This window comes from Thalassophryne amazonica, chromosome 3 (assembly GCF_902500255.1).
Source record: "Thalassophryne amazonica chromosome 3, fThaAma1.1, whole genome shotgun sequence".
Lineage (NCBI taxonomy): Eukaryota > Metazoa > Chordata > Actinopteri > Batrachoidiformes > Batrachoididae > Thalassophryne > Thalassophryne amazonica.
Window position 1 is genome coordinate 109,890,586 of NC_047105.1, and position 23,351 is coordinate 109,913,936.

The window sequence follows — 23,351 nt, forward strand, 5'->3', positions numbered from 1 at the left end:
TCAAGATTTCACTTTATATAGGCTTTGATGGATTACATCAAAACTACTTCAAGGATTCTCACCAAATTTGTGCCACAGATAGATATTCGGCCATGGAAGACTCCACTGAATTTTGGAGGTGATCTGGATCTGGAATGGCCGACGTCAGAAATCTCTGATTGCTCTTGTTTTACAGTGTGATCCCTTTAAGATGTATGTGTAGGAAGGCGCACACAGACGGGGGGGAGTTATTTCCAAGTGCACGAGAGAGGAATGTGTGAGTGTCTTTAGAAAGCAGAAGATAACAAAAGGTTTGAAGAAGTCAGGGAACAGACCTCCACAAGTGAGTCCATTTCAATCTATCTTTTAACAAGACAGGAGATGTTTTTATTTGTAACTTTTTTCATGCACGAGGAATGTTTGTTCCTGTTTACTGTAGGGAGATAAGTGTTCCACCTACAGTCACTGCCTGAGGTCTCCTAAAAAGTAAGTTTAAAAGAAACTTAGCATAACTGGAATAAGATGGTTCAGAAAATGAATGGATAGACTGATATATTTTTGTTATTTTATGAAACACTAGATTTGTTTTTAAGGCAGTGTTTCTGTTTTTGTTTTGAGCAGTTGTAGTTATGGATTATGCCATATATTCATTTCCCTGCTCACATTCTTAGGTTTGTTTATGATCATAGAACCCTGCATGCACTTCCAATGTTTCATCGTCTCCCTGAATAGCTTTGATCTGTACATAACTGACTATAGGGTAAAAGCCAGCATTCTGCCTTGTGTGACACAGCTCTAGTAACCCCCAGCCAGTTGCCATGCAACCCAAAGTCCAAATCAGAAGGAATTAGCTCAGCCACTATTGGCCTTTCGCAGTGAAATTATGAGTTTGCAGCCACAATCGCTCCTGTTTTCACACAGATGGATCCTTTGTTTGGACTCGGTGTCCACTTATGCTCCATGTCCAGTGATACTGTTGACTACCACGGTGGGGTGGACACAATTTATCAATAAGTTTACCAAGCATACAAACAAAAATAGCACAGGGAGTATTCTCAGGGTTCATCATCTGGGCATTTTTTTTAAGCCATGTGGTACGTTTCTCATACAGTAGGTGCTTCTGTGTTGAGGACCCCAGTGTGTGAAGAAGGCCAAGGCACCACTCCCAACTTCAGCTGGCTACGGCAGATAGATAGTTGGTTTTGAGAGGTCGGGGTGGACCGGTTCTTTTCCTGGGTTTTTGCCGTTCAGGACCCACAGTGGTTCAGTGGTGACGTGGATGCGATGACGTGTGACACCAGTGCATGCTCCCAAACTTAATCATATGGGCACTTTGCACTACTTCCTGTTAGCTTAGTAACATGGAAAGCCTGTTACATTATCTCGGTCTAGAGGTTGAAGCAATACACTTGTAAGTGGAGGATCCTTGGTTCGATTCCCTATCAGACAAGAAAATCACTAAGCTTGTTCAAGAACCTCACTCATCTTCAACCTCTTAATCCAATTAAGGGTCACAGGGGGCTGGAGCCTATCCCAGCAGTCATAGGGCGAGAGGGAGGGTGCACCCTGGAGAGGACACCAGTCTGTCGCAGGCCCACATATAAACAAACACATTCACACCCACACGCAACACCTACAGACAACTTAAAGTTTCCACTTAATCAAGTCTGTATGTCTTTGGATGTGGGAGGAAGCCGGAGCACCCGGAAGGAACACACCTAAACACAGGGAGAACACGCAAACTCCACACAGAAAGGCCACAGGTGGGAATCGATCCCATGACCTTCTTGATGTGAGGCAACAGTGTTAACCACTAAGCCACTGTGCTGCCCTCAAGAACCTTAATCCCTAAAATGCTCACAGTCCCTAGTTGGATACCTTGTGTGGCAGTACACTGACACATTAGTTTGTGTTTGTCTGATGCATCATTGCAAAGCACTGTCAGTAGTCGTAAAAAAGGTTTCAAAAGTGGACCTTTAATGTTGTGGCGGGGGGGGCAGATTGACAGGTAAGAAGTTTTATCAGTGTTTTTAACGTCATGTCGTCCACAGAAAGAGACTTGTTTTTAGCGAGGAGACACACAGAGCAGCTCAGAATTTTAAACAAAGGGAAAAAAGCGTACAAATGTCTTTGTAAAGCTCAGTGCAGGTGTGCTGAGAGATGATGACTGTTTTTTCAACTCGGAGCTGCTGCAGAACACCGCGAATGAAAAGCTCTCAGCTCGCTGAAAGTGGGCAAAGTGGGCAATTCAGTCGAACCCCGACCCCCTGCCTACAGGCCAAGTTTAATGCTGTGATTGACCTGCAATGCAAAAATAATAATAACGCAGAAACAATGCTGAACAAATGTGATGTCATAGTTGCGTTTCAGTCATTTCCTTTCATTAGCATTTTTGTGCCCTTGTTAATCGTGTGCCACACTTTTAGATTTAATCAGTTAGACAAGAAATATTTTTTGTTGAATGCATTTAACCTGGTTTGATTCCATGTCAAATTTGGCATGCGCCATTGTCATTTTTGCCACTGAGTCTGAAACAGGAGCAATCACCTGTTTCTTTAAAAAATAAAATGTGATTTTAATTTTGAAAAATATATGTGTTTACCATGAAAGCTTTTTGGGAATCCAATCCCATTTGCCTCATTCCTGTAGACTGTATAACCAAAGGTTTTTTTGGGTGCTTATTGCTGTAAGTGCAGAATGTTACCTTAGTTCCTTGTGCCAAACATTTCATTTGTGAATTGCTGCACTGAAGCACAAAACAAATTTCAAAGTACAACCTTCAGTGACTACTTTTTGCTACTCTCTTTATTATCCTCCACCAATTCGTCTAAAAAATATGGCTGACTGCACTACTGGGAACTACTGCATGCACAGGACATTATGGGATGCTGTAAAATGCTCAATAGTAGACAAACAGCGATCAATTGTGCAAATGATTGACAGAATCTGTCTTCACTGTTCAAAACAACTTTTTTGCATTCAAGTGGAACTATATTGTTAACAAGCCAACCTCAGATGCACACACATCTACATGCCAATCATTGTCAAGTATGAGGAGAAGTAATCTACACAGATAATGCTGGGCTGCACCTACATCATGAAATGCTCTTTAGTAATGATCTTCAATAGTTGTTGAAGATGAGTGAGTGAGTGTGAGATAGTATACAAATAATGAATGTTTAGGAGTTCAATGGTAAGAATATTTCATTCAGTGAAAGATGGAATGTTCCTTTCAACTTGGCTTTGCCTCATTGAATGGAACATTCCATCTTTCACCTCATGAAATATTCTTCCCATTGAACAAATTAAAAAACATGCATTATTTGTTTTATATAACAGCTAAAATAGATCCTTGTCATTTTATATTTTATTATTTAATAAGCTTATAGCACTGACATGAATGGGTGAAAGTCTTCACCATTTCACCGTGTCATTTATGTCCTTCAGAATTTTTTTTTCAGCAAAATAGTTCTGGGGAGCATTAGCATGGCTACTCCCCCCAGCTACAGCCCTCTTAACCCTCCCCCCACCATTTTCAGTACTTTTCTTTATTTGCCTCTCACATGCCGGGAAAGTGCTCACCATCTCTTTTAGGTCCTCCAACTTTTTTTCAGTAAAATGGTTCTGGGGAGCATTAGCATGGCTAAGGCTCTTCAGCTTCTGGGGAGCTTCAACCCCTACACACCCTGACCACACACCTTGTTGTGGAAGAAAATTTTCCCCATCCTATTTAACACGGTGAAATCAACACTTGAAGTCTCCCGATGATCTTTTGGTAATTCATTCAAGCTTGAAGTCCCCCACCGGTCCCATACAGTACAAAGTCTGCAGCGGGAGGGTGAAAGGCAAAACCTGCCCTCCCCGTCAGCACATTTAAGCATAACTTGCCCCAGGGGGTGTGGTTAATACAGACACTGAGTTCTGAGAGGCATAATAATTCAGTTGTAAGCAAAATAACATTTCTGATAACTGCTGTCTGGAACACAAGTCTTGGCCAAGCATGCAAGGTTGTTCCATGCACACAAAGCACTGTTTAACTGTTGATATGAGGGCATGAAAATGAAGCATTATGAAACATAGGCATTTATAAGATTTCCTAAGCATCTGGTCGTATCTTGACCAGTCAAGGAAATAAAACGAAACAGTAGGACAGTCTGGCATTGAAACATCAACAAATATATCACTAGCCTCATGCTCTTCAAGGAGACAGTTCATAAAAGCGGAGGGAGGTGCATTGATAAAGTGCAATGAAAAGTGTACAGTCACTGCGACAGACAAGGCAGATGGTGGGTGATGGGATAGAGCAGGACAGGGGTCACCAACCCTGTTCCTGGAGGGCACGTGCCCTGCATGCTTTCCTCCTCTACCTACTCAGATTACACCTGATTTTTTAAAAGTGGTGTTTTCCAGCGCTTGATTGGTTGAACACACCTGATAGATGTAATTGTCTGGGAGTGGAACAGGGAGCATTAGAAAACATGCAGGGTAGGTGCACTCCAGGAACAGGGTTGGTGACCCCTGGGATAGGGATTGTGTGGTGATATGGTGAAACCAAAGTCTTTGACAGCATCTGTCAGTGTATTTGACTGCGTATGTGTGTGATGAGATCAGTGAGGATATGCAAAGTGTGGCATGAAAGGTGCAGTCGCTCGTCGCAGCCTGTGGAGTGATGTGCTCAGCTTCGCTGATCACTCTTGATGTCTTCTGGTGCTTTTGCTACTTTCTTCAGTCACACCGTGTTGCAATGAGGGGACAGAGATCAGTGTAAGTGTGTGATGTCAGAGTCTCTTCATGTAAAAGCCACTCAGGCAACGTTCGGTGTACACCTGGCTGTGTGTTTGTAGATCTTCAAGTCCTGCGTCAACATTGGAGTGGGCCTGGGTCTACTCTTCGGAGGACGTGGGCGGGGCTTGAAGCTGGACCTTTTTGTGCCTTGTGTGGATGCAGGTGGCCCTTTCTGCCACCGTAACTGCAGTGTGAGTGACAAGCAGGATCTGGAACAGGCCTTGCCACCGTTTGGCTGTCCAGTTCTTTTGCCTGAGGTCTTTTACCACTACGCATTCGCCTGATTGGTGTGTGAGGGACTGAAGTGGGCTGGAAGCCGGTGATTGGGAGGGCAGCTTTCACCTGGCCACAGATCTATCTTCACTTCCCTTCTTGAGATAAGATGTACTGCATTCCACGTTTCCCAGTTCTCACATGCACATGCATGCAAAGGGTCAAATGCAAAGGTTAACACAAAAAACAGTCACATGATGATAAAAGCAGTATACAGACTTTTTTTCCCCCCTTTTTCACGTTAACATATGAACAGAGTGAATATCTCCCTCACATCTGTATCATGCTTCTTTAAATTTTTCCTGCATGTACATCATCATGTTATTCATTCTGAGTAGTAGTCTTCTCTTCATATGTGTCTCACGAACACATGTTGACTAATCGTTTAGTCATTGTTGTAACATGTTGCCAAATGCAAACTGTAAACAAGCAGGATAAATTTAGCACAACCAATACTGGACTTAACATTTTCAGTAGCACACAATACCATGATCCAGACGTTAAACAGCCCCAGGGGTCGAATGCAAAATTAGACGAATCTTTGCTTTTCATCTCAGCCAGGAGGTCCTGTAAAGCATAGAGTGATTTTAGGTTTTGAGAAACATCTGGCAACCAGGTACAACAGGAATTGCCTGTTACAGCACAGGTGCCCCCTTGTTCTGCTAGTATTAAAATCAAGAGCCATAGTATTTTGTATGATCGTTATCTGGAGTGCCTGTAGTTTGGGTTTTAATGTCTACACCGTTGCATCCACTAATGTGGTTAAGCTTCTAAGTTCTATGGCCAATTCGTTAATATGGGGAACAGTGTTTGCGACTCCATACATGGGGAATGTTGAGCACATTATACCTTTTACATCACTAATTTGTTGGGTTGCTCTCCTATGCCTTCGAGGGTTGCCAGTGTGATGGGGGAGATTAGTGTAAATTTGGATAGCTGGGACCAGATAAGTGAGATGGCACCCACCACACCAGTCCTCAGGTAGGTAGAGGTAAGGTAAAGGTAAATGCGCGTACCACATACCCAGAACATATTGGTGGGACAGGAATATCTCCAGCTACACAGTTGCGTTACGCCTATCAGCCATTCTCAACACAATGACTGACACATTTGTCCACAGGGAGAGAGCTATCAAATTCAATTGGACCAATGTAGGAAGTGCGGACCCATTCCAAGGCATGATATATGGTGTTGTTTTTGTTTTTCCTGTATGGTTGTTACAATCTGTGTTAGAGCTGCAAGCAGCCTCCACCTTTTTATTTACATGAGCTGGTATTACCCCAATATAGATAAGAGGAACCAAATCAATCTCCCTCAATGCACAAAGGTGCTTCTGGAACTCAAGCAGGAGTAACTGTGCGATATTATCGCATTGGCTAAGGTACGATTTCACCGAGATTGCACATTTCAATTAACTGTTTGCGAGCCACAGAGCCTTTTCTTATTGCGCACCTGTTTTGTGGATGTTCTCCCTGCATAAAAAAACTGTCAGATTCTGTAGAGACTGTCAAGTCTATACTTGAGATGCATTTATGAGGGGATATCAAAATGTTTTGAGCCTCAAATAGCAAGACCAAGATATTTGGATTCATAATGTTTTATTTTTCAACATAGTCCCCTTCCAACTCTATACAATTGTTTAATCTAGTTTGACAGTCATCGATACCCGATCGGTAGAACTCAGTATCTTGGTCCCCTAACCAACCCTTCACTGCAGCAGTCAGCTCATCGTCATTCTCAAATGTCTGGCTCAAAGGTATTTTTTCAGCCTGGGAAAGAGGTGGAAGTTGCTAGGGGCTAGGTCTGGAGAATAGGATGGGTGAGGAAGAAGTTCATAGCCATACTCGTGCACAGCGTTCATGGTAGTTAGACTTATCACTGCCTTCCCTCTGATGCTACTCCATGAATCTTTGTTTTTTACAATGACACACGTGTATCCAACTACTGCTCTCACAGATTCTGGTGACAGAACGTCATATTGTTTTTATGTTGTCAGGCTGTATTCATGTTATTGCTACTTCAATTGACTAATTTGGCATTTACTTTGTTTCCCGAAAAAGCTCTGAACTTTTCTTGCGTTGCTTTTCTTCCCACCCAAGGCAAGTAGAAAGTCTTATAGGCACAATGAACACAGCGAAGGGGAAACAGCAACTATTGCCATATTCAATATTATACAAATAATGAATGTTTATGAGTTCAATGGTACGAATATTTCATGAAGTGAAAGCTGGAACATACCATTCAATGAGGTGAACCAGAGTTGAATGGTTTGTTCCAGCTTTCAGCGTCACTTAGCTCAGTCAAATCATCATCTCGGTAGGCTCGTTGTCCCCCCTGTGCACATGCACACACACACAACCGGGTCAGCGCTTGTGTGTGCGTGGACTACCAAAAAAAAAAAGACTGTACATCCTCAGTGCAGTGAAAAAAAAAAACACATCAGAAATTAGTCCAGCTTTTCATTCTAACTTCTTGCTAACAGCCTCCAGACAGCGCAGTGGATTTGATTTGTGTGTGTGCGTGCTGTGTGGGTGTGTGTGTGTGCACACGCATGTGTGTGGGTGCACATGTGCATGTGTGTGCACAAGCACGTACGTGCGTGTATGTGTGTGCGTGTGCATGTGTGAGTGCACACGTGTGCAGAGTGCAATGGTACTAAACGTATGGAACCAAATTTTCACTCTAAATGGAACCAAACTGGACTCTAAATGCAGTGCAACACAAATGGGATGAATAATCCATGTCATGTGACATACAAACTACCAATCAAATGACAAGGATCCACTCAGCTGTTATATAATCAGCTTTGTAAGCACAATGTAGAGGCAGGCTGCCCTTGAACAACGCTTTAAGAAGGCAGTCAGATGTACTGAATGTGTTTGTTTTCATATAACTTTATAACTGTTTGCGCTGACTTCAGGTGTCTTGCCACACGCTTATCGTGTTCACTCCAGTCCTCAGTCAAGAGCTCATTTTCCCAGTCCCCAGAACAACAGCCTTTCTTATACACTTTCTCAAACTTTTGTTGTTGCTGTCCATTCGGCTACTCCCGTGTTTTGTTCAGGGTCGCCACAGCCAGATCTGCACTGGTATTTGGCTTAAGTTTTACGCCAGATGTCCTTCCTGATGCAACTCCAGTTTTACCTGGAGAAACACACAAAGCTGCTGGTGTTCCAAAGAGGTCTCCCATCCAAGTAGAAGGGAAGTTGTCCTAGGGTACCTATGGATATTCTTGGGATAATTCAGGGGTCTCCAGTGACTTCGCCTCCCCCTGTCTCTCTTATCCCACGCATCTGTTTATTTGAAAGAAGGTGTTGACCAGTTATTTAAATTTGAACACAATTACTCTGAGGACTAGATCACCACTCAGAGATTTATTGAACAGCATTTAAATGTCACAGAATTTGACAGAATTTAAGTTTTACAGAATGAGTGAGATAGACCAAACCATACCCAGACGTTCTGAGGGTCCCAGGAGCTGTGAGCTTCCAACCAGCAGTCTGGTGTATCAGTAAGCGGACAGCAAAGAGGAACCCCGAACCGTGGGCTGGGCTTTGTTTTTATACCCTATGCTAATACAATGTTTTTATGCTAAACTTGGGCATTGTCCTTCATCAGAGTGGTCTTGATCCCTCTATTTCAGCTAAACTAATACTTGAAGCAAAAGCAAATCTTAAAACAAAAGCAAATGTAATCATAAACACAACATACCTTTAATTTGGTACACACAATTCACAATTCAAAAGCATACAAACATATATTTCAAAAGTATTTGAACATATAGATATCATGTAATTAACCTTAGCTGTTGATTACATGTTTAATAAGCATTGATAAATATTGATCACTATGAGCATATGAGTAATATATTCTTCAACAGCAACAAGCTCTATTAATATATAAATAATCATTTCCAAACATTAGAACACACTCATAAATGTAACAATATATTCTTGGCTCAATAAAAGATAAAGAATAATAGGATGATTTTGAATGGGGGAAAAAAGCACAAATGGTTAATGCATATTTAAGCACATTTAGGATATATTCCTTCAATTTCCAGGGGGGAAGATATACTGTTACACTGGCTGCATACACTTTCTCAACCAACTTTTCAAATTTCTTTCAAATAGCTTTGAAACTGAGTGCTGTAGTACAACCCCTGGCAAAAATTATGGAATCACCGGCCTCGGAGGATGTTCATTCAGTTGTTTAATTTTGTAGAAAAAAAGCAGATCACAGACATGACACAAAACTAAAGTCATTTCAAATGGCAACTTTCTGGCTTTAAGAAACACTATAAGAAATCAGGAAAAAAAAATTGTGGCAGTCAGTAACGGTTACTTTTTTAGACCAAGCAGAGGGAAAAAATATGGAATCACTCAATTCTGAGGAAAAAATTATGGAATCATGAAAAGCAAAAGAACGCTCCAACACATCAATAGTATTTTGTTGCACCACCTCTGGCTTTTATAACAGCTTGCAGTCTCTGAGGCATGGACTTAATGAGTGACAAACAGTACTCTTCATCAATCTGACTCCAACTTTCTCTGATTGCTGTTGCCAGATCAGCTTTGCAGGTTGGAGCCTTGTCATGGACCATTTTCTTCAACTTCCACCAAAGATTTTCAATTGGATTAAGATCTGGACTATTTGCAGGCCATGACATTGACCCTATGTGTCTTTTTGCAAGGAATGTTTTCACAGTTTTTGCTCTATGGCAAGATGCATTATCATCTTGAAAAATGATTTCATCATCCCCAAACATCCTTTCAATTGATGGGATAAGAAAAGTGTCCAAAATATCAACGTAAACTTGTGCATTTATTGATGATGTAATGACATCCATCTCCCCAGTGCCTTTACCTGACATGGAGCCCCATATCATCAATGACTGTGGAAATTTACATGTTCTCTTCAGGCAGTCATCTTTATAAATCTCATTGGAACGGCACCAAACAAAAGTTCCAACACCATCACCTTGCCCAGTGCAGATTCGAGATTCATCACTGAATATGACTTTCATCCAGTCATCCACAGTCCATGATTGCTTTTCCTTAGCCCATTGTAACCTTGTTTTTTTCTGTTTAGGTGTTAATGATGGCTTTCGTTTAGCTTTTCTGTATGTAAATCCCATTTCCTTTAGGTGGTTTCTTACAGTTCGGTCACAGACACCCCAGCGGGGCCAGGCGTGTCACACCAGAATCGAGAGCTGCTCGGATCACCTCCCAAAATCATTTTTGTGGAGATCAGGTTTGCGATTAAGATTTGCTGCAGTAGTTGATCCGTAAACTGAAATCCATGAACTACTTAAACTGAAAAAATATATATAATATGAATGATATTCATGTGTCGTGAGACCTGCGTTCACGTTTTGGGAGATATTTTTTCAGTATTCACGTTTTGTAATTAACGGTTTGCGGATAGTTCATGATTTGTAACTGATTCATGTTTTGGGGGTTAGGGCCCGGTCCCATTGGCGTTTAGGAAGATTTGCGTATGAATTGCGCACAAAATTGGTTCATATTCACTAAACATCCGCAATATTCGTGTAACATGCTTGTATGAGTCAGCCGACACCCGCCCACGTCCGCAATTATCCGCAGAGGCACGTTCTTCCGTTGCCAGGATTTTTGAGCTGCACAAAATTTTGGCTGCGGATGACATCCGCCTTACACACTCAATACATACTCAATCTATGCCCCGTATATCTGCCGTTATCCTCTGATATCCACAACTGACGGGGATTTGTGGCTTGGCAGCGGACCGGGACAGTGTGTAAAATGGATATATTGCGTGCCCATCATGTCCACATCACAAACTAAAATAAGTTGTAGCGAATGCATACAGATTGGCCATGGATAAAGCATTTGGATTACATCTGCTTTGCAGCTGATTTGCGGACAATCTGTGAATGCATAACAAACATATCACGTAAACCCAAAGTACTATATGAGGCAGAAAGCGACACACCTGTCAGTGTCAGTCCAACTGTGTAGATCCACAAAGACATAATAGCTGCTGCAATCCAACAACATACTGTAAATCCCCAACTGCAGAGAAGTCAGCCGTGGATCTCGGGTCTCCTTCAGGACTATTTAAAACCAACAAAAGGAAGAGTTGCTGTTTAGCCACAACTCACACTGAAGTCTCTGTTTTCTCTGACACGCTAAAAAAAACAAAAAAACAACAACAACAAAAAAAAAAACAGTAAAAACACAGTCTCACACCCTGAGCGGCTTCCCCAAACTCATGAACAGTTAACCCTTGCATGACAACATGAACATCAACTCTGTGATCAACTTATCCGAGTCCAGCACTTGCTCCAGAGGCTGTATTGCTGGTCTGAATAGTGATGCCGAAAGGAGCGAGTACGTTTATTTAATGACCGCAATTGTTGGGAAGGTGTCGTAGCACGGACCCACAACAGGGGGCGCAAATGAACGGACAATGAATAAACCAAAAGGTAACAATTTAATGTTGTGACACTACACAACGAAAAGATACAGAAAATATGCACAGTCAATTAGCACCAGGTGACGTGTGGCAGGCTCGAAGATAGGAGACCCCCCGACGAGAGAGAAGCCGTACTCCACACGGCTTCCACCACCAACGGCCTGAAGAACACCGGAGCCGCCAAGTCCCGAGTCCCCAGGTGGCCTCTGTTCCCGGCTGTCGACCCTGGTACTGCTGGCAGAGAGCAAAAACAGGATGTGTGAGTGTGAGTCCGCACACTCAGTAATACACAGTCCAACACTGATGGGAGGGAGCACCTCCACCTCCAATCATACACTTAAGCAGCTCCTGTCAGTCACTTATCTGGAGGGAGTGGGAGGCGAAGACGTCGCGGTTCCCACAATACGCCGCTCCAACAAAACTGTCCCACAGGAATAAACGGCTGCAAACAGAGATCAAAACGTGGATTAATCCAAATACTGCAGAGAAGGATTACCTCAGGAATGGTAGTCGATTTCTCGGCAAGGAGGTGGAGTTGCAGTCCGGCTTTTATGGTGTGATGTTGATGATGATAAACGAGTGACAGCTGGTGCAGGGAGAGAATGACAGCTGTCACTTCTTCGGGATCTGGCGCCCTCTCGTGCTTGGAGCCCGCACTCCAAGCAGGGCGCCCTCTGGTGGTGGTGGGCCAGCAGTACCTCCTCTTCAGCGGCACACACAACAGGACCCCCCCCTCAACGGGCGCCTCCTGGCGTCCGACCAGGCTTGTCCGGATGTCGTGCGTAGAATTCGGCCAGGAGGGCCGGGTCCAGGATGAAGGTCCTCTTCACCCAGGAGCGTTCCTCAGGTCCATACCCCTCCCAGTCCACCAGATATTGGAAACCCCGGCCCTTACGACGGACGTCCAGGAGCCTGCGGACTGTCCAGGCAGGCTCCCCGTCGATGAGCCGGGCAGGAGGCGGCGTCGGTCCCGGAGTACAGAGGGGCGAGGTGTGGTGTGGCTTGAGACGGGAAACATGAAAGACGGGGTGAATCCGCAGTGAAGCCGGGAGTCGAAGCTTCACTGCGGCCGGGTTGATGATCTTGAGGATCTTGAATGGTCCGATGAATCTGTCTTTCAATTTAGGGGAGTCGACACACAGAGGGACGTCCTTGGTCAAAAGCCACACCTCCTGCCCAGGCTGGTATGTGGGGGCCGGGGAACACCCGCGGTCCGCATGGGCCTTAGCCCTCGTCCGGGCCTTTACCAATGCAGAGCGGGTGGCCCGCCACACCCGGCGGCACCTCCTGAGGTGGGCCTGGACCGAGGGCACACCGACCTCTCCCTCCACCAACGGGAACAATGGGGGCTGGTACCCCAAACATGCCTCAAAAGGGGAGAGGCCGGTAGCAGACGAAACTTGGCTGTTGTGGGCATACTCGATCCAGGCCAGATGGTGACTCCAGGCCGCCGGATGCGCAGAGGTGACACATCGGAGGGCTTGCTCTAACTCCTGGTTAGCCCGCTCTGCCTGGCCGTTGGTCTGGGGGTGGTACCCGGACGAGAGACTTACGGTGGCCCCCAGCTCCTTACAGAAACTCTTCCACACCTGTGAAGAGAACTGGGGACCCCGATCCGAGACGACGTCCGACGGTATCCCATGCAGCCGCATGACGTGGTGGACCAGGAGGTCTGCCGTCTCCTGGGCCGTCGGGAGCTTCGGGAGGGCCACGAAGTGGGCCGCCTTGGAGAACCGGTCCACTATCGTGAGAATCACGGTGTTGCCCTGGGACGGCGGGAGGCCCGTGACGAAGTCCAGGCCGATGTGAGACCAGGGGCGATGAGGCACTGGCAGGGGATGGAGGAGTCCCGTCGTCCTCCGATGGTCCGCCTTACCCCTGGCGCAGATGGTACAGGCCTGGACGTATTCCCGGACGTCGGTTTCCAGGGACGCCCACCAGAAGCGCTGCTGGACTACTGCCACGGTCCTGCGCACTCCGGGATGACAGGACAACTTGGACCCGTGACAGAAGTCCAAGACGGCAGCTCTTGCCTCTGGTGGGACATACAGTCTGTTCTTGGGGCCAGTCCCCGGGTCCGGGCTTCTTGTCAGGGCCTCCCGGACGGTCTTCTCCACGTCCCAGGTGAGGGTGGCCACGACAGCGGACTCGGGGATGATGGTCTCGGTGGGGTTCGACAGCTCCGCTTTGGCTTCTTCTTCATGCACCCGGGACAATGCATCTGGTTTTTGGTTCTTGGTCCCGGGGCGGTACGTGATCTGGAAGTCAAAGCGCCCGAAGAACAGAGACCAGCGGGCTTGCCTGGGGTTCAGCCGCTTGGCGGTCTGGATGTACTCCAGGTTCCGATGGTCCGTAAAAACCGTGAAGGGCAACGACGCCCCCTCCAGCAGGTGTCTCCACTCTTCAAGAGCCTCCTTCACCGCGAGGAGTTCCCGATTGCCGACGTCATAGTTCCGTTCAGCTGGGGTCAACCTGCGGGAATAAAAGGCACAAGGATGGAGAACTTTATCAGCCTCCACGCTCTGGGACAGCACGGCTCCTATCCCTGAGTCAGAGGCGTCAACTTCAACTACGTACTGGCGATCAGGATCAGGCTGCACCAGAACAGGTGCAGTCGAGAACCGGCGTTTCAACTCCTGGAACGCGGCTTCGCACCGATCCGACCAGGTGAAGGGGACTTTGGTGGAGGTCAGGGCAGTCAGGGGGCTAACTACCTGACTGTAACCCTTGATGAACCTCCTATAGAAATTTGCAAAGCCGAGGAACTGCTGTAGTTTCCTGCGGCTTATCGGTTGGGGCCAATCTCTCACCGCCGCAACCTTGGCCGGATCAGGGGCAACGGAGTTGGAGGAGATTATGAACCCCAGGAAGGACAAAGAAGTGCGGTGGAACTCGCACTTCTCGCCCTTCACAAACAGCCGATTCTCCAACAACCACTGTAGGACCTGACGTACATGCTGGACATGGGTCTCAGGGTCCGGGGAGAAGAGTATATCGTCCAGATATACGAAGACGAACCGATGCAGGAAGTCCCGCAAGACGTCGTTTACCAAAGCTTGGAACGTCGCGGGGGCGTTGGTGAGGCCGAACGGCATGACCAGGTACTCAAAATGACCTAACGGGGTGTTAAATGCCGTCTTCCATTCGTCTCCCTCCCGGATCCGAACCAGGTGGTACGCGTTTCTAAGATCCAATTTAGTGAAAATTTGGGCTCCATGCAGGGGCGTAAACACAGAATCCAACAGGGGCAACGGGTATCGGTTGCGAACCGTGATCTCGTTCAGCCCTCTGTAATCAATGCATGGGCGGAGTCCGCCGTCTTTCTTGCCCACAAAAAAGAAACCAGCACCCATCGGGGAGGTGGAGTTTCGGATCAGCCCGGCAGCTAAGGAGTCCCGGATGTAGGTCTCCATTGATTCGCGTTCCGGACGTGAGAGGTTGTACAGTCTACTGGACGGGTACTCAGCGCCCGGGACCAAATCGATGGCACAATCATATGGTCGGTGCGGGGGAAGAGTGAGCGCCAGATCTTTGCTGAAAACGTCAGCAAGATCATGGTACTCCTTTGGCACTGCTGATAGATTGGGGAGGACTTTGACCTCCTCATTAGCCGTAGTACCGGGAGGAACCGAGGATCCTAAGCACTCCCGGTGGCAGGTTTCGCTCCACTGCGTCACAACCCCAGACGGCCAATCAATCCGGGGATTGTGCTTCACCATCCATGGAAAGCCCAAAATCACTCGGGAGGTAGATGGTGTGACATGGAACACTATCTCCTCCCTGTGATTCCCAGACACAACCAAAGTCACTGGTTGAGTCTGATGTGTGATTAATGGAAGCAGGGTGCCGTCTAGTGCTCGCACCTGCAATGGTGCCGGCAGAGCCACCAGGGGGAGCCCTACTTCCTTTGCCCATCTGCTGTCCAGCAGATTCCCTTCCGACCCTGTGTCTAATAGTGCTGGGGCATGAAGGGTTAAATCCCCACTCAGGATTGTTACTGGGATTCGTGCAGATTTGCGGGGTTTTCCCGTGTGCGTATTATGGCCCACCCATAGCCCAGTTTCTAAGGACGGGCGTTGTAGTTTGACCGTTTAGGGCAGTCCCTCTGCATGTGCTCACATGAGCTGCAGATAAAACACTCCCCGCGGGCCAGTCTCCTTTGTCTGATGTTTGTTTTTACTTTGGCCCTGCTCGTGTCCATAGCCTCCTCAGCAGGGGGAGCTGTAGCCACACGGAGCTCTCTGGCAGTGAAGCGTGGGGACGACGTCACTTTGTCGGAACCGGAAGGAGGAGGGACAGCTCGTGCCCGGTCACGCCCCCCGGCCTGCTCCCGACGATGCTCGTTTAAACGGTTGTCTAAGCGTATAACTAAATCAATAAGCCCGTCAAAATCCCGCGGTTCCTCCTTAGCCAGTAGGTGCTCCTTAATGACCGGGGACAGTCCATTTACAAAGGCGGCGCGGAGCGCAACGTTATTCCAGCCGGACCTCGCTGCCGCGATGCGGAAGTCGACTGCATACTCGGCTGCGCTACGGCGCCCCTGTCTCATCGACAGCAGCACGTTCGAAGCGGTCTCGCCTCTGTTGGGATGATCAAACACTTGTTTGAACTCCCGTACAAACCCAGTATAAGACGTTAGGAGCCGTGAATTCTGCTCCCAAAGCGCCGTAGCCCATGCGCGTGCCTCTCCTCGAAGCAAATTAATAACATAAGCCACCCGGCTAGCGTCTGATGCGTACATGACAGGGCGCTGTGAAAAGACGAGCGAACACTGCATGAGGAAGTCCGTGCACGTCTCGACACAGCCCCCGTACGGTTCCGGAAGGCTTATGTATGCTTCAGGGGACAGTGGGGGGGTTCGTTGAACGACCAGTGGAACGTTGGATACAGGCCCAGGACCAGCCAGGGGAGCGGCTGCAGCAGCGCCCTGATCGTGCGCTTCCACCCTGGCGGTGAGAGCCTCCACCCTCCGATTAAGGAGGACATTCTGCTCGGTCACTAAATCGAACCGAGCCGTGAAGGCGGTTAAGATCTGCTGCAGCTCACTCAACACGCCTCCTGCTGACGCCTGCGCTCCTGGTTCTTCCATTAGCCGTTCAAGCTCGGGTTGACGCCCCTCGGAATCCATGACGATGGCAGAGAAATCCTGTTGGGAAGGTGTCATAGCACGGACCCACAACAGGGGGCGCAAATGAACGGACAATGAATAAACCAAAAGGTAACAATTTAATGTTGTGACACTACACAACGAAAAGATACAGAAAATATGCACAGTCAATTAGCACCAGGTGACATGTGCACGGACCCACAACAGGGGGCGCAAATGAACGGACAATGAATAAACCAAAAGGTAACAATTTAATGTTGTGACACTACACAACGAAAAGATACAGAAAATATGCACAGTCAATTAGCACCAGGTGACGTGTGCACGGACCCACAACAGGGGGCGCAAATGAACGGACAATGAATAAACCAAAAGGTAACAATTTAATGTTGTGACACTACACAACGAAAAGATACAGAAAATATGCACAGTCAATTAGCACCAGGTGACGTGTGGCAGGCTCGAAGATAGGAGACCCCCCCGACGAGAGAGAAGCCGTACTCCACACGGCTTCCACCACCAACGGCCTGAAGAACACCGGAGCCGCCAAGTCCCGAGTCCCCAGGTGGCCTCTGTTCCCGGCTGTCGACCCTGGTACTGCTGGCAGAGAGCAAAAACAGGATGTGTGAGTGTGAGTCCGCACACTCAGTAATACACAGTCCAACACTGATGGGAGGGAGCACCTCCACCTCCAATCATACACTTAAGCAGCTCCTGTCAGTCACTTATCTGGAGGGAGTGGGAGGCGAAGACGTCGCGGTTCCCACAATACGCCGCTCCAACAAAACTGTCCCACAGGAATAAACGGCTGCAAACAGAGATCAAAACGTGGATTAATCCAAATACTGCAGAGAAGGATTACTCAGGAATGGTAGTCGATTTCTCGGCAAGGAGGTGGAGTTGCAGTCCGGCTTTTATGGTGTGATGTTGATGATGATAAACGAGTGACAGCTGGTGCAGCGAGAGAATGACAGCTGTCACTTCTTCGGGATCTGGCGCCCTCTCGTGCTTGGAGCCCGCACTCCAAGCAGGGCGCCCTCTGGTGGTGGTGGGCCAGCAGTACCTCCTCTTCAGCGGCCCACACAACAGCAATGCAGATGCCGTGCACACGCAACACGTGCGAGATGCATTCATAATACACCCGTAATACTGCAGTGATGATCGCAGTGTGTTATATCCGTTTCCTCACTACATGCGTTATATAACTGTGATTGTTCATCATATATTCGCTATACATTATTAATATATCCGTAATTCATACTGGGACATTTGTCATTTTTGGCCAATTTTGTTGCGGACGACAACGAACACCCGTACTTTGTATACTCAATTCATGCGCAATTAATCCTCTCTCCAGTTGGACTGGGCCCTTAACAGCCCTACTTATACTCATGCCTCATCTCATCTGTTCTTCTCACTGATAACTGGAATCTGTCACCCCCCAGGGGTCTGGATGTCGAGCCCCAGTCCACTGGCCTCTTTTGTCACCTAATGTCAAAGTGGAGGTCTTTCATAGGTGTAAGACCTGACTGTGCACAGTTTTTCAGTTTCCTCGGCACTCAACACCAGTCCCAAAAGAGGCTGGATCTGGCTGGAATGTCCAAAATATCTCAGAAAGACGTCTTGCCTCTGACTGACAGTGAAGTGAGGAAGGGAAAAAAAACAGAGAAGGAGAGTTAGAGGCCTTTACATTTTTTTTTTTATGTTTCCTCAGCACTTTCTCATGCTCTATCAGTTTTCCCTGATTTACCATTTTTAACCCAGCCACTGCACTCTGCACAATAATTGGCAAACATTATGGAATCACCGGCCTCGGAGGATGTTCATTCAGTTGTTTAATTTTGTAGAAAAAAAGCAGATCACAGACATGACACAAAACTAAAGTCATTTCAAATGGCAACTTTCTGGCTTTAAGAAACACTAAGAAATCAAGAAAAAAAAATTGTGGCAGTCAGTAACGGTTACTTTTTTAGACCAAGCAGAGGGAAAAAATATGGAATCACTCAATTCTGAGGAAAAAATTATGGAATCATGAAAAACAAAAGAACGCTCCAACACATCAATAGTATTTTGTTGCACCACCTCTGGCTTTTATAACAGCTTGCAGTCTCTGAGGCATGGACTTAATGAGTGACAAACAGTACTCTTCATCAATCTGACTCCAACTTTCTCTGATTGCTGTTGCCAGATCAGCTTTGCAGGTTGGAGCCTTGTCATGGACCATTTTCTTCAACTTCCACCAAAGATTTTCAATTGGATTAAGATCCGGACTATTTGCAGGCCATGACATTGACCCTATGTGTCTTTTTGCAAGGAATGTTTTCACAGTTTTTGCTCTATGGCAAGATGCATTATCATCTTGAAAAATGATTTCATCATCCCCAAACATCCTTTCAATTGATGGGATAAGAAAAGTGTCCAAAATATCAACGTAAACTTGTGCATTTATTGATGATGTAATGACATCCATCTCCCCAGTGCCTTTACCTGACATGGAGCCCCATATCATCAATGACTGTGGAAATTTACATGTTCTCTTCAGGCAGTCATCTTTATAAATCTCATTGGAACGGCACCAAACAAAAGTTCCAACGCCATCACCTTGCCCAGTGCAGATTCGAGATTCATCACTGAATATGACTTTCATCCAGTCATCCACAGTCCACGATTGCTTTTCCTTAGCCCATTGTAACCTTGTTTTTTTCTGTTTAGGTGTTAATGATGGCTTTCGTTTAGCTTTTCTGTATGTAAATCCCATTTCCTTTAGGCGGTTTCTTACAGTTCGGTCACAGACACCCCAGCGGGGCCAGGCGTGTCACACCAGAATCGAGAGCTGCTCGGATCACCTCCCAAAATCATTTTTGTGGAGATCAGGTTTGCGATTAAGATTAGCTGCAGTAGTTGATCCGTAAACTGAAATCCATGAACTACTTAAACTGAAAAAATATATATAATATGAATGATATTCATGTTTCGTGAGACCTGCGTTCACGTTTTGGGAGATATTTTTTCAGTATTCACGTTTTGTAATTAACGGTTTGCGGATAGTTCATGATTTGTAACTGATTCATGTTTTGGGGGTTAGGGCCCGGTCCCATTGGCGTTTAGGAAGATTTGCGTATGAATTGCGCACAAAATTGGTTCATATTCACTAAACATCCGCAATATTCGTGTAACATGCTTGTATGAGTCAGCCGACACCCGCCCACGTCCGCAATTATCCGCAGAGGCACGTTCTTCCGTTGCCAGGATTTTTGAGCTGCACAAAATTTTGGCTGCGGATGACATCCGCCTTACACACTCAATACATACTCAATACATACTCAATCTATGCCCCGTATATCTGCCGTTATCCTCTGATATCCACAACTGACGGGGATTTGTGGCTTGGCAGCGGACCGGGACAGTGTGTAAAATGGATATATTGCGTGCCCATCATGTCCACATCACAAACTAAAATAAGTTGTAGCGAATGCATACAGATTGGCCATGGATAAAGCATTTGGATTACATCTGCTTTGCAGCTGATTTGCGGACAATCTGTGAATGCATAACAAACATATCACGTAAACCCAAAGTACTATATGAGGCAGAAAGCGACACACCTGTCAGTGTCAGTCCAACTGTGTAGATCCACAAAGACATAATAGCTGCTGCAATCCAACAACATACTGTAAATCCCCAACTGCAGAGAAGTCAGCCGTGGATCTCGGGTCTCCTTCAGGACTATTTAAAACCAACAAAAGGAAGAGTTGCTGTTTAGCCACAACTCACACTGAAGTCTCTGTTTTCTCTGACACGCTAAAAAAAACAAAACAAAAAAACAACAACAACAACAAAAAAACCCACAGTAAAAACACAGTCTCACACCCTGAGCGGCTTCCCCAAACTCATGAACAGTTAACCCTTGCATGACAACATGAACATCAACTCTGTGATCAACTTATCCGAGTCCAGCACTTGCTCCAGAGGCTGTATTGCTGGTGTGAATAGTGATGCCGAAAGGAGCGAGTGCGCTTATTTAATGACTGCAATGCAGATGCCGTGCACACGCAACACGTGCGAGATGCATTCATAATACACCCGTAATACTGCAGTGATGATCGCAGTGTGTTAGATCCGTTTCCTCACTACATGCGTTATATAACCGTGATTGTTCATCATATATTCGCTATACATTATTAATATATCCATAATTCATACTGGGACATTTGCCATTTTTGGCCAATTTTGTTGCGGACGACAACGAACACCTGTACTTTGTATACTCAATTCATGCGCAATTAATCCTCTCTCCAGTTGGACTGGGCCCTTAACAGCCCTACTTATACTCATGCCTCATCTCATCTGTTCTTCTCACTGATAACTGGAATCCGTCACCCCCCAGGGGTCTGGATGTCGAGCCCCAGTCCACTGGCCTCTTTTGTCACCTAATGTCAAAGTGGAGGTCTTTCATAGGTGTAAGACCTGACTGTGCACAGTTTTTCAGTTTCCTCGGCACTCAACACCAGTCCCAAAAGAGGCTGGATCTGGCTGGAATGTCCAAAATATCTCAGAAAGATGTCTTGCCTCTGACTGACAGTGAAGTGAGGAAGGGAAAAAAACAGAGGAGGAGAGTTAGAGGCCTTTACATTTTTTTTTTTTTTTTACGTTTCCTCAGCACTTTCTCATGCTCTATCAGTTTTCCCTGATTTACCATTTTTAACCCAGCCACTGCACTCTGCTATTGAAGTGGGTGCCATTACTGAGGTATTATCTGGATTTATAGAATTTGATAGTATCTCATTAGGCGTGCTGACGAAACCCATAACGTCTACAAAAAGCACAACCTGCTTATTTGATCCTATACCAACAAAACTATTTAAGGCATGCTGGGCTATGTTTAACCTAATGTCTTCTATTTTATTCTCAAAGTAATCCAGGAAATGTTGTGCTGTAAAAGGAGAGCGAACTACAGGTGATTGTCCATGTATAAGTGTTGCCACCGTGTTGAACAAGAACTTTGAGTTATGCTTGTTTTTGTTGATCAAATCAGAGTAATAGGTCCGCTTTGTAGCCAGTAATGCATACTTATAGTCTAAGATAGTATCATGCCACGCAAGGTGCAATAATTGTAATTTTGAACCACGCCATCTCCATTATAGACCATAATAGGTCATGCAAGTTATCACTGAACCAAGATGACTGTGTTTTTTTTTGGGGGGGGGGGGGGGGGGGGCGTGGTTTTAACAAAGGTGGCGCAATCATGTCGATTGTAGTTTTGAGCATTGAGTTTAAACTATTCACAAGACTGTGTACTGACTGGGCATTTGCCAGACATGAAGCTAAGATATCAGCCAGTCTAGCTTCGAGTTCAGTCGTAGTTGAGGAGTTGATGCGTCGCCACTAAACACGGCAGTGAAACTGTAAACCTAATAAGTGAGTCATCAGAGACCACTGATGGAAGAGGCATGATGCCAATATTGGTGACAGCAATACCACGTGCGAGAACCAAATCGAGGGTATTTCCACTAATGTGTGTCAAGTCCTGAATGCATTGCTGAAATTCAGTGCATCTGCAATTTCCATAAATGATTTGCAGAGGGGATCAGAAGGTTTATTTATATGAATGTTAAAGTCACCAATAATCAGAATGTTATCTGCACTAGTTGACAAGTTAGAGATGAACGCACCAAATTTATCTAAGAATTCAGAGTATGGGCCAGGGGGCCTATATACAGTGACAAAATGATATGGCTGACATTGGCCATACGTATCATTGTGGGTAGAGTGGAGAATCAGATGCTCAAACGAGATATTCAATCAATCACAAGCAAGCACTTGGCTACAGTGGGAAGGAAAAACTCCCTTTTAACAGGAAGAAACCTCCAGCAGAACCAGGCTCAGGGAGGGGCAGTCTTCTGCTGGGACTGGTTGGGGCTGAGGGAGAGAACCAGGAAAAAGACATGCTGTGGAGGGGAGCAGAGATCGATCACTAATGATTAAATGCAGAGTGGTGCATACAGAGCAAAAAGAGAAAGAAACAGTGCATCATGGGAACCCCCCAGCAGTCTACGTCTATAGCAGCATAACTAAGGGATGGTTCAGGGTCACCTGATCCAGCCCTAACTATAAGCTTTAGCAAAAAGGAAAGTTTTAAGCCTAATCTTAAAAGTAGAGAGGGTGTCTGTCTCCCTGATCTGAATTGGGAGCTGGTTCCACAGGAGAGGAGCCTGAAAGCTGAAGGCTCTGCCTCCCATTCTACTCTTACAAACCCTAGGAACTACAAGTAAGCCTGCAGTCTGAGAGCGAAGCGCTCTATTGGGGTGATATGGTACTACGAGGTCCCTAAGATAAGATGGGACCTGATTATTCAAAACCTTATAAGTAAGAAGAAGAATTTTAAATTCTATTCTAGAATTAACAGGAAGCCAATGAAGAGAGGCCAATATGGGTGAGATATTCATGACCCCTAACAGCTAATAAGCTAAACCTAATAAATAAGAGCAACACACCTGTCTTGCTTCGCATCAAGAGGGTTGTGACTAAATGTATATGCCGGTGGGCAGGCCTCATTTAAGGGGAGGACAGCTGTATGTTTAAGCTAGGTTTCACATAACCCAATCATATCTAAGTGATGATCCATAATTAGATCATTAATCAACAATGATTTTGAGGATAGTGATCTTATGTTAATGAGACCCAGACTAAGGACCTCAGTGGGGTTGACAGTTGAACTTTTGGATTTAGGGGTGGTTCCAGAGTAGCATAT

At 46.0% G+C, this 23,351-nt stretch overlaps 1 protein-coding gene across 1 annotated transcript in view; it reads left to right on the plus strand.

The window, feature by feature from the left end:
• Positions 1-249: 249 nt before the first annotated feature.
• The window catches only part of comtb (catechol-O-methyltransferase b), a 32,872-nt gene continuing 9,770 nt past the window's right edge, over positions 250-23,351 (plus strand). Inside the window, exon 1 of the mRNA XM_034167298.1 lies at positions 250-322. The gene's annotated coding sequence lies outside the window, so the exon portion shown is untranslated. The remainder of the gene's footprint in view (positions 323-23,351) is intronic.